A 12,651-nucleotide genomic window follows, 5' to 3' on the forward strand; every position below is an offset into this window, starting at 1 on the left:
TGGGGGCAAGAAGAAATGCTGTGATCCCACATGGGAGTGTGTGCTGGAGCCATGGTTCTCACTCTCACGAGAGGCAGTAAACTCCCTTGTTTACTGACTTGTGATAAAGCTTCATGTCCTCCTGGGGTATTTACAAATGATTTTCTTATGCCTCGGGAGAGTCCTATCAAAGGTTGGCCGAATTTTCCTGGATCCCATCCTAGGAAAGTTTCAGACCTGGCAGTAAGGCCAGCTTTCCAACATGATCATTTAGTGCATGTGTAAACACAGCGCCTTTACCAGGAGGTTGAAAAATGAGAGAGGGAGGGAGGAAGGGAGAGGGAGAGAGAGAAAGGGAGGGAGAGAATAAAGGCACAGATGGGGTTTGGACAGTTTCTCATTGCTGGTTCCATATGATAGAACTCAACACATCTGGTCTGCTACGAAAAGCATCTTTGCACTAATTTGTTTGTCAGTATCCATTGAGAGGACGATCTGTCATCCTGTCGCATTTTGGTTGCCCCGAGATGTTTGAAGACAAGGCTAGCCACAAATTGGAACTCTGGCCACCCGGGAGTGAGTGGCGGAAACTGCCAGCTGTTCTTAGGAACATCAACTGTGATATTTTTAAAGCTGAAATTTCAACGTAACCTTTACAAAGGCATTTAGCAGCTGCACAAAAAAAGCTAATCACTGGAACAGGAGGATGAAATTCCTCCTCATGTCCTGGTGTGAGAGAGAGTGTGTGAGTGTGTGTGTGTGTGTGTGTGTGTGTGTGAGTCCAACCCTTAGTACTGGTTGGAGAAACAATAGAATGATGGGTGGCCAGACGTCAAAGAGAAGGGGAGCTCTGTCCTGCTCCTGGGTATTTTAAGGCTTTCTGGTCAAAGGAAACGTTGCATTATTCCATAATTTGTCTTGGTTTGTAGACACAAGAATTGAGATTTCATTATACTGCTTCATTTGGTTCCACGATGGTATAATCTGGTCATGGTTGTCCCCTCCTCATCTCACTGTACCTCATTCACCACCTGCTTCTCAGGACATATTATGCTAAATGACATGCATTTGTTTAAATTTCTTTCTCCCTGAATAAGTTTTAATCTTCCCAGAGCACAGAGACTATACTTTGCCCTGGAACACAATAGATACACTTGACCAATGTCATTTGGAGTTAATTTAAACTGATATCTTTTGAGTAACATGTGAAGTGTGCTGATTTCTTATACCTAACGAGCTGCTTGCTGTTCAGAGTTCCAAAGATCCCTTTGCATCTTCCTGTCTCTCTACGCATTCGGCAGGTCTCTGTTGTGAAAAACACTGGGCTCATTTTCCTTTGTGACTCATAGGGAATGATCAGGGGCCCTAGGAAGTTTCGCTTTCCTTTGCTAAGTCTTTTGAGGTCTCTAAGTTGTCGACCAATGCTCTGGATTTGGTGACCTTCCACTCTTGCCTTCCGCTTACTTCTTCACTTGTCAGTAGGTTGGTTTGTAATCTGAGTTACATCACTGAGTTGGATGCATTGTAATCTCTATGAAGACATCTTGGGCACGTAGTGTACACGCTGGAAAAGACTAGCAAATGCCAATGCCTGCCCAAATCCACTGTAGCCTCCAACTGTAACTCAGCTGTCAGGGAAATGTGTGCAAGGGAGGAGGAACGAGGAGGACTTGGTGTGGAACAGAATGAGTGGGGTGAATTTCCTGGAGCATCCTTAATCAGAAATGTTCAAACATTTTCTTAAAGCCCTTATGTCGTTTACCTCTACTGTTAGGCAGGCCATTTGAAGGTGGGCTGCCTTTGTGGGAAGGTTGCGTTTATGTTTTATATTTGACCTGAAGTGGCAAAACAAAGCCAGTATAGTGTCGTGGAAAAGAGCCCGTGGTTTAAAAAAATGGTGGTATTTTGGGCGCCCAGGTCAGGGGAACAAGGCTTAGTAAGGCAGCAGACAGGTTATGCTCACGGGACAACACACCTGCGGGTGCTGGCACCATTAGGCAGGACTGCAGGATTCTTTGAAATGTGTAGTTCCGTCATCTTTGAGTGAACCGGGCATTTCACAGTAGAGAAATAAACAGGGAGAGACCTACCATCCGTCTAGGCACCAACCTTTTAAATCCTTTCCTTTCCCTTTTTCAATTTACTTGTCATTGCTGGTGTGAAACAAAAGACCTCTCCTACGCAATGGTCTGGAGAACTAATACAATTGGTGCACACACGTATTTCTCTTTACAGGTTGGGATGAAGACGGGAGGAAAGTCCCCCAAGCCCTGCGAATTCTCTGATTTTGTCTTGTTTTACCCACTCTGCCCCTAAAGTCCATTGTAGGGGTGGAGGGAAAGAAGCTCGGCCCTGAGCCCACAGCCCGAAGAGAAGGGGAAGACTTTGTTACATTTACCGCAGGAGGCACTGAAGCTCAAGAAGCCGGGGTTCTGGGACTGGGGGAGCTTTTCTCCGAAACCGTGAGCCAGAGCAGGGAAGCGAGGCCTGGCCAGAAGAAGCAATGAGCCTGGGTGTGAGGACAGGTTGTTCTGGGTCAACGCCTGTCTGCCCATACTTAGGTCATTTGTTTCTTTTATACCCTTATTCTTCTATCAAAATCTTAAATAGGCAGTTTTGTGTTGGACAAAATATAGAGGTGGCCAGCAACCTAAGGCAGCAAAGAAAGAGCCGGAACATGGTCTGACCTCCAGCAACTCCATCCTCAAGCCCTGCCCAAGAGGCCCTTCATGGTGGCTCCCACCCCTCTTCCCCTGGCCCCTGAAATTAGTCCTTCACTCAGGCTCCAGGAGCCCCGATCATGCCTTCTCCAGCTGCCTAATTGTTCTGGGATATACAGGTGTGTAACAGCCAGAGTGAGCAGTACCTGGGTGAATTCTCCCAACAACCCATGAGGAAGGTAAGTGAGACGCAGAGAATCATCTGTTGAGTGTCACCCAGCAAATAAGGAGAAAACCCAGGTCCCATGAATCTATGCCTGTTGATTTCCTGTTGGCTCACTTGTTCTAAACAAAGGGGGTTCTGTATCCTAATTCAGATTTCCTTCTAGAAAGAAAACTCTCTCTTATTGGAGAGTTCACGATTTCTGCATTGTTCTTCAGCAGGCATAGGATGCTTGACACTTGCCAAGGAAGCCAGAGCTCTGTCTCATGATTCTGGCTATGTCTGTGTGTCGTCAAAGGAGTCTGATTATGCTGCTGTTGATGATGATGATCACACTAAAAAACAGCTGTTTGCTTACCCTGCTGTGTTCCCTTTTCTAAAGATTTACAGCTCAGATAAATTATAATGAAATTATAATGAAATGGCACAATGTATCAATAGTTACCTAAAGTGTAAAGACTCTAAAACACCAATTAAAAGAGAGAAATTTACAGAGTGGATAAAAATAAAATGAAACCATGATCCAACAATGTGCTGTTTACATGAAACTCCCTTCAATTACAATGACATAGATAGGTTGAAAGGATAAGTAAAAGGATAGAAAAAGATATACCATAGCTCTAGCCGGTTTGGCTCAGTGGATAGAGCATCAGCCCATGACTAAAGGGTCATGCATTTGATTCCTGTCAAGGACATGTACCTCGGTTGCAGGCTCCATCCCAGCCCTGGTCAGGGTGTGTACAGGAGGCAACCAATTGATGTGTCTCTCTCACATCAATGTTTCTCCTCTCTGTCTCTCCCTCTCTTCCACTGTCTCTAAAAATCAATGGAAAAATATCCTTGAGTGAGGATTAACAAAACAAAAACAAAAGAAGAAAAAGAAGAAGAAGAAGAAGAAGAAGAAGAAGAAGAAGAAGAAGAAGAAGAAGAAGAAGGAGAAATATCATTGACTATTAATTAAAAAATCAGAGTGGCCATATTAAAATTAGATAAAGTAGACTCTATAGCAAAGAAAATTACCAGAGACAAAGATGTAAATTACATAATAATAATAGGCTGATTCTACTGGGAAGACATAACCATCCGAAATGTGCATGCACCAAACAAAAGCATGAACTTATATGAAGCAAAAACTGATAAACCTGAAATGAGAAATAGACAAATCCAGAGTTATGTTAGGGACTTCAACTCCCAGCTCTTGGTGATTAATAGACCTACTGGACTGAAGGTCAGCAACAACTTGGAAGAGCTGAACCACCCCATCCACCAACAGGAACTAATTGATATTTATAGAACATTCACCCGTCAGCGCAGAACATGCATATTTTTCAAGTGCCCATGGAACAGTCACCAAGATAGACCATACACCATACAAGTGAATTTTATGACTATAGGCCATAAAACTATCTGAACAAATTTCAAAGAGTTGAAATCATAGAGTGTGTTCTCTGACCACAAAGGACTTGAATAGGAAATCAATAACAGAAAGACAAGAAAGTCTCCAAACACTTGGAAATTAAACAATGCACTTCTAAATAACCTACACATCAGAGCAGAAGTCTCAGAGAAAACAAAAATACATGAAACTATAAAAATGAAGACACAACATTACAAAATATGTAGAATGCAGCTAAAGCTGTGCTAAGGGGAAAATTTAACCCTAAATGCTTACAGCAGCAATGAAGTCTCAAAGAAATACACTTCTATTTTAATACATTATAACAAGAAGAAAAAAACCTCAAAGAAAGTAGAAGGAATGCAATAATAAAGATAAGAAGTCAATGCAGCTAAAAACATGAAAACAGAGACAATTAATGAAACAAAACTGGCTCATTAAAAAAAGTCTGTAAGACTGATAAACATCTTGCAAGACTGAGAAAGATAAAAAGAGAGAGACACAAATCACCAGTCTCAGGAATAAAACTGGGGACGTCACTACAGATCCTGTAGTCATTAAAAGTATAAGGGAGTATATGAACAATTTTATGTTCATAAACTCAACAGTTTAGAAGAAATGTTTTTTAGAAAACAACAAACTACAAAAACACAACCAAGATGGATTCACTAAACCCAAGGTCCTATAACCACTAATGTCCTATGATTATTAAAGGAAATGAACTTGTAATTAAGCCCCCAAAAGAAATATTTACCCCTGTGATATATGAGATTTGCTCAGGTACTGTACCTTACATCCTCATAACTCTTACTCTTTCCCTTTATAGCACTTACCACAATTCATAATACCATATTTATTTTTATGGTTAGTTTACTGAAGTCTCCTTCTCTTAATCCCGTAAATTCCATGACTATGTTAATTCATTCACTGTGTGTCCACAGCATAATGCCTGATGCCTCGTGGGAAATGCACAGCTATGAATGAACAAATGATCTCCTTGGATGGGAGAAACATAGCTGTTAGGTTGACATTTATATAATGACATACTCAGAAGTCGGTTGAGAATTTTTAAATTTATTTTGTTTAACTTAGCAATGTCGTCATTGGCAAATGTTAGCAAATGGGAATAATCTGTCACTCCAGCTAGTTCGAGAAAAAGTAGCTGGAGGTAAGAATGAAGCACATGTCCCCAATTCTCTAAAGTTTTACGAAATACTGCATTTGTCTTCTTTTTCATGAAGTCTTAGTTATTTACTAAGACTTTCCATTCATACTTTTCCATTCATACTTTTGCTAAGAGTACCTTTCATTAGTGTATTTTGATCTAGGGTGCTCACTTACTTTTCCACATGAAAAGTCTTTAAGTCATGGAGTTCCAATTCTCTTAATGAAGGTGGCAGATGCTATGCATTTCCTTTGTCTGGCAGGCTAACATTGCTGTCTGGCTCCTGGTAGAGGTTTAAGAAAATTTATTAAAAAATGATGAGTCCTAACCGGTTTGGCACAGTGGATAGAGTGTCGGTCTACAGACTGAAGGGTCCCAGGTTCAATTCCGGTAAAGTCATGTACCTTGGTTGAGGGCACATCCCCAGTAGGGGGTGTGCAAGAGGCAGCTGATCGATGTTTCTCTCTCATTGATGTTTCTAACTCTCTATCCCTCTCCCTTCCTCTCTGTAAAAAAATCAATAAAATATATTTAAAAAAAAGAAAAAAAAAGAAAGGACAGGAATAAGGTGACCATGGTCATGACACTCTTTGAATGAGGAAGTTTGAGTTAAGATTGACATATCGCATGTGCCCCCCGTATGTTTTGCATGGAGGGTAGTGCAGGTCTTTAAAATGTTATGTTCTTATTGCTTAAACAGCCCAATTGGAGATCATACGGTTTGTGATTGATGTTGAAGTGCTTTGAGGGGCAGAAGAGGAAAAGCCAACTGGATTAAAATACATGGATAACCAACTGCATGCAGATCTCATTAATTCTTACACCCTGTGAAATAAATTATTATTTCTGTTTTACAGATGTGGAAACTGAGGCCAGGTTTGCAGGGACGATAACTGGAGGGTCCTAAGCCAGCTCTGTCCAAAGTCTCTTCCCCCAGGACCAAGTCCTATCAGCCACGACTTGGCTTCAGTATAGTTGCCCCATCACACCGATGGGGGAAATTTCCGGAAGAAGAACACAGAAGATTTGAAATATGACACACAGATAATTTAAAGGACAGGTAGTGGGTAGTTCTATTTATTTGTGTATAATGTCAGGAAAATGTAAATGCTTCCTTGAGAACTTTAATAATCCTATAAATATAGGTGTAAAGTAAACTTGGACAGTGGATAAAATTTCACTCAGACGAGCCTCAGTCAACCTCACATTGCAGCATGACAGTTATACTGCTACCTGTGATCTTAATTGAACGTGCAGTTATGTAATCCCTTGATAAGTTGGTGCACACTGGACAGATACTAAAGAAGAACATGGCTATTTAACATTTAGGTACTGTTTTTTTAATAATCAGAAAGGAAACATTAATATTATCAAGAAGATGTTAAGCTAACAGTGTGAGTTTTGGGTTAGGTTATTAGATTGAGAGAAGGATAATAAGAGAAGATTTAAGATGACCTAAGCAGGTGATGCTGACAGAGACCAGTATCAGAAATTCCCATTTAAATGTAATTTGGAAATGTTTTACTTGCTGCTGTTTTATCTCTTTAGGTGAATATATTTGGCAGATGGTCCCAGAGGGCCTTCTCTATGCTAGGGCTCAGCTCCTGGTGGGGAACCAGTGGTGAGCCTCAGGGCTCTGCCTGCCTGGGAGAGTCACACATCCGGGAAATTAAACACAACATTGCCTGCTCCTGCAGCTCACCTGGGAGACCCTGAGGGCATAAAGCATGGGCACATAACCAATCCTGGAGGACTGAGGTGCCTCCAGCAAGAGGTGTCCCTGGGTCACAGGATGTCTGGCATCGGTGGACCAGCAGGATGGGCAGCCCTGGCTGGGGGATGGTGGCGCCAAGGTAAGTGGCTGCTGGGCATCTAATTGTTGCCTTTGTGTGAAACTAATTCAAGGAGCTTCTTTTAAATTGAGATGTAATTGACACATAACATTGCATTAGTTTCAGGTATATGATTTGATATTTGTGTACCCTGTGAAATGATCGCCACAATCAGTCTAGTTACCATCGGTTACCACACAAAGTTACAGAAGCCTTCATCCTCTCAGGTTATTTCTGGTGGAAAAAGCTTGTGAAATATTCTATAATCCAGCTGCTGTGAGAATCGGGGCCCTTTAGCTTGTGGAGATGTTTTTCCGTCGGCATCCCTGCACCAGGCCTTCTGGGTCGTCTATATTGAGCCCCCACTCTGATGGGACTTGATGCACTGTTTTTGTTGTTGTTTGTTTATGATCTGAGCTGTGGCATGGCTACCACTGCTCGACACCCCTCATGGGCGAGACATAGTGACTGACACCGCTTGTCTACAGCCCATGTCTCCAGCACAGGCACTTGTCACTGGGAGACACCCCCCCCCCCTCACAAATAGGAGCTGGGGGTCCGTGCCATGAGGACGGGCTTTAGAGAAGGTTCTAGTCTGCACATCATTCACAATAGGAAAGGTGGCAAAATGTGTGTAATCATGCTTTAAGAGAAAAACCATTGCATAGGGAGAGAAAGGATTGCTTTTGTAATAAAGCCACTCCAGTTAGGGCTTATGGCCACCTTTCTCCCTAGGTAATGTTTGTTTCCTTACCCAAACACATGAGCTGAGGTGAATGAAATTAACTACAAGCTAGAGAAGTCAGGAGGGTAGTTTAGGTTCAAACCCCAGCCATCACCTTTTGTAATACGACTTCATTCTGTAATAGAAACAACTCTGTCAGGTTCTCATGGTGTGCGTGTACAGAATGAATAACTTTATTCACACATAGCAACTCCTCAGAAACCACTTATGTTTATCAACTGTCTATTAGTTTACTAGAATTTTATGAAACAGAGAACCATCATGACGGAAGCCTATAATTTCCCAACAGCTATTATTTCTGTATTCCTTTTATAATTAGCCCAGATCACTTTTTGTTTTAAAGAAACTCTTTGCTGGTGATGTTCAGCAATCACATTTATTTATTGTGCTTAACAGCTGGTGATGTTGGTAGCTTAAAAGGCCATTATGCCTGGCTTTTTGTTCAAAAGCTACTTTGATATTACAAAAAATCATGTGTGACAATGTTAGGATTGGAATTAGGTTATTCTTCATATAACACTCTGCAGTATCACAAATATCTTTACAATAATAATTTAAAGAAGCATTTATATAGTGAACAGAAATTTTATTTTTCTAAAAATTTGCACCTTCCACAGCTTGTAGAGAACAGAACATTAGAGGATGTTAATGTACACAGATGTGTCTAAATTTCCCTCTGGGAGAAGCTGACTTAACTGGCATTTCAAGTTTTATATTCTTTCTCTAAATGAGTGATTTCATTTAAATAATAAGGTCTTATATTTTGTGATGAAAATTCATCTGCTTCATGTAACTCTGATGCAACCTGATTTATCATTGACTATATTCTCTTTCAAGGAGAATATTTTTCTCATGACATTATGCAAGAATCCTTATATTTCTTAGTTTTTGGCATTTTCTATTAATCTCACTATATCCGTGTTCATGCTAGTTGAGTAAAAAATTAGAAATATATAGTAGTTACATATTTGAATAAATACAACTGCAGAAATTAATGTATTTTGTCCACCTGAGTGAGCCTGTCTATGGTGTGCCGTTAGCTGCGTGAAGGGACTCTCAGGGAGTTAACAAGCATTTTCACTGGAGAGTGGGAGGATATTGGAATAGTTCCTTTTTTCATCCTCTAGGAAAAAATGCATAAAGTCTGTTAAAATAAATTTCAGAAATTGTTTTTGCAAAAGATGTAAATAAGAACACTTTTTTTTTTTGGTATAAATTAACACACCCATATACCAGCATGTATTGTGGACTCTGAGAAAGAAGATACCTACTAAGAAAGGCTCCCAATGGCTAACTGGGTTCAAATTAAATGAACAAAAAACCCCAAACAGAATCTAGCGGCTATTTTTACACAGGGGTCTCTCATGCAACTGCACTCAGGGGAGAAGCTGGCACAAAGCCACCTGCCTGTGCACCGAGCTGCCTGCCTGCACTGTGGCTCTGCCGCCTGAGCCAGCCCTTAGAAGGGACTTCCTGGAATCCTATTTAAGCCAGTAGGACTGAGGCTTCCCCATCCAATTAAAACTACGCAGCTACATCCCCATTAACTTCTTCACTGACCAATTACAACAGCTCAATTCTGACCAATCAGGACAGTGCCTGTTAGACAAATCAAACTGCAAAGATTTGCAGTCTTCATTTGCATGGAACAGACCAATCAGGAGCCAGGAGTGGGGCCTTTTGTCCATATAAGCCACCTTCCCTCTGGATCTGGAAGCACATTTTCCCTTTCCACTGAAGACTGTCTCCTCCGCTGAGCTGATGTAGAAGATATGTTGAAATAAGTTTCTAGGTCCAAGATGGAGCCTACCCTGCGCAGTGGTGCCACATTAGCAAACAGAAACTTAGAGCACTTTTGTGTCTCTGTACATGCTGGGCTTGACCAGAAGGCAAGGTCTCTAGGTGGCTGGTCCCCAGTGCCAAGCCAGCTGTGGGCTCTACACTTCTTTCCTAGTTTCTTCTCACCCCACCAAGGCTGACTATGTGGCTCTAGCTGATCAGGGATTTTCTGTTTGTCTCTTTTTTGGTTTTTATTATTTATCCTATAAAACCTTCTTGCCTTCCATCCATTTAGCTGTTCTCAGATTGGAGACTGTTCATTTCATGAAGTGTTTGTTTCCATCACCTAAATGGTCTAATTTAATTACTAGAGGCTCGGTGCACTAATGCACTGGTGGGGTTCCTTGGCCTGGCCTATCCCCTCTCACAATCCGGGACCCCTTGGGGGATGTTGGAGGCCTGGTGCAAGGATTTGGCCCGATCCCTGCAGGCCGGGCGGAGGGACCCCACCGGTGCACAAATCTGTGCACCGGGCCTCTAGTATGCATATAAGGTCTTAGGTTAATCTCTTCCTGCCCCCCCACCTCCCCCCTTCCCTCTGAGATTCATCAGTCTGTTCCATATCTCCATGCCTGTGTGTTGAGCATCTGCCCCCTGGTGGTCAGCGCACATCATAGCTACTGGTCAAACAGTAGAACAGTCTGTGGTTGCTTAGGCTCTTATATATATAGATTTTTAGCAGATGTATGCAAAAAAGCTCCTGACATTAAGAAATTTGAACTTTGAGAGAAGATGACTCACCTGAGCAGGTTGGAAAATTATTAATGGCAAGAACTACGCAAAGGAGGAACCAGAGTGTATCTGAATGCTGTGGACATAGGGTTTTGATGGGGTCTGGGGGCAGCAGGAGGTTTCAGACAATGATCGTGTGTCGTGTGGGCGAGTGAGCATTTCAGGATGGAGCTACAACAGGACCAAAGGCCTGGAGGTAAAAATGACATGGAATGTGCAGGAAAATGTAAAAGGATTAAAATGGACCAAAACTAAGATGCCTGTTATAGTTTGAGTAAAAAAGTACTGAAGTAGTCCTATTTAGTTATTCTGAACATACATTTCTCATTTTTGAGGAATATATATATATATATAATGCAAATTAGGCCTGGATGCCGTAATGGGTCACCACTGGACAGGAGGAGGTTGCACGAGATCTAGAGCAGTGATGGAGACAGAAACTGGGGGTGGGGGGGCTGCTCGAGCCGGCAAGGCGGCTTGGGTGGCCCTGGAGCGGACACAGGCAGGGGGGCCGGGGGATGCTGCAAGTCAGGCACGGGTCCCGGCTAACTGTGGGGTGCCTCCTCACATGGCGGGAGGCAGGGTACCTCCTCATGTGATTTCAGTCTCATGCTGGCCTCTAGTTTTAGTAATAATGATAATAGCTAACATTTTTCTAAGCCCTTTACACATATTATCTCAGTGAACTCTCTCACATTAGATCCTTTCTATTAGGTAGGTATTACTCTTCATGTATACCAACTCACACAGGAAGTAAAGTCAATCATTTTTATTTATTCCCATGGAATTTTAGGTTACTTCTGCCAGCCCCCCCACGCCCCCGTGACAATTTAGTAATGTTATAATAAGCAAAAGGGATTTTAACTTCAGTTGGAATGACACTTCTAATGCTAAGTAACTTGGGCATATGGTCTTTAATTTCTTGAACTGATATAGAAACAGTGTATTATTCTCTGTATTTTGCACAGATGAAGGAACTGAGCTTAGAGAAATTAAGTAATTTCTGCTCATTCTGTTATTCTGAATTCTCTTTTCATACTGTAAAAATAGCAAAAAATTGTCTTTGGATTTTATGTTGTAAGTCAGGTCATAAGTAAATGGTGTGGGTACCCAGCATACTGGCCCCAATGAAAACTTCATAAACAAATCAAAATTCAAATAAATGGCTAGCTGAGTTTTAAGCAATGCATACAAGAAATTTGTTGAAATAGGATCTTTCTATGACTTTCTCATCATTTGGAAGTGAAATATTCCATAAGGATATCATAGTAAGCTAATGAAATGTACATCATGTAATTGTAGAATTTCTGGATTGGTCACAATTTCCTGGATAAACAGAGACTCATAATTTTTTCTTTATCCCCCTGGCCCAATAGGTACTTCCTTTCTTCCACGAAGCCTCCTTGGTGCGATAGAAGAGAGTCTCTCTTGGCTTGGCCAGGTTTTCTAATATCCTCTTGTCAAATTTCATCCACTTATGTTTTGCCTGTGTCACCACAATTAACATGCCCCCATGGGACTTATGTGCTGTCTTTGTGTTTTAATCTCAATTTCAAATTATTCCATGCTTGTGATACTAGCCACAGCACAGGCCTGTAGAGAGGGCTGAAGAATGCTTGAGGGTGACAGAAAAACAAAACCAGAAAACAGGAAGCCAAACATTTTCATGAAACAGCTACTCTGCCAGTTCACATAATGGGAGTGTTATTCTAGGCCAGTGGTTCTCAACCTTCCTAATTCCGCAACCCTTTAATACAGTTCCTCATGTTGTAGTGACCTCAACCATAAAATTATTTTCATTGCTACTTCATAACTGTAATTTTGCTACTGTTATGAATCATAATGTAAATATCTGATATGCAGGATGTATTTTCATTGTTACAAATTGAACATAATTAAAGCATAGTGATTAATCACAAAAACAATATGTAATTATATAAGTGTTTTCCGATGGTCTTAGACGACCCCTGTGAAAGGGTCATTCCACGCCCAAAGGGGTTGCGACCCACAGGTTGAGAACCGCTGTTCTAGGCTCACCCTTCGCTAGCCCACTGACAACAGACATTTCCAAACTGAAGGA

General features: G+C 41.5%; 1 protein-coding gene across 1 annotated transcript in view; it reads right to left on the reverse strand.

The window, feature by feature from the left end:
- ADARB2 (adenosine deaminase RNA specific B2 (inactive)) overlaps positions 1–12,651 on the reverse strand; it is a 430,335-nt gene that overhangs the window by 168,758 nt on the left and 248,926 nt on the right. The window lies entirely within an intron of this gene.

The sequence above is a fragment of the Myotis yumanensis genome, unplaced genomic scaffold (assembly GCF_028538775.1).
Source record: "Myotis yumanensis isolate MYYU_CA2020_CCGP unplaced genomic scaffold, mMyoYum1.0.hap1 SCAF_1, whole genome shotgun sequence".
In the NCBI taxonomy this organism is placed as follows: domain Eukaryota; kingdom Metazoa; phylum Chordata; class Mammalia; order Chiroptera; family Vespertilionidae; genus Myotis; species Myotis yumanensis.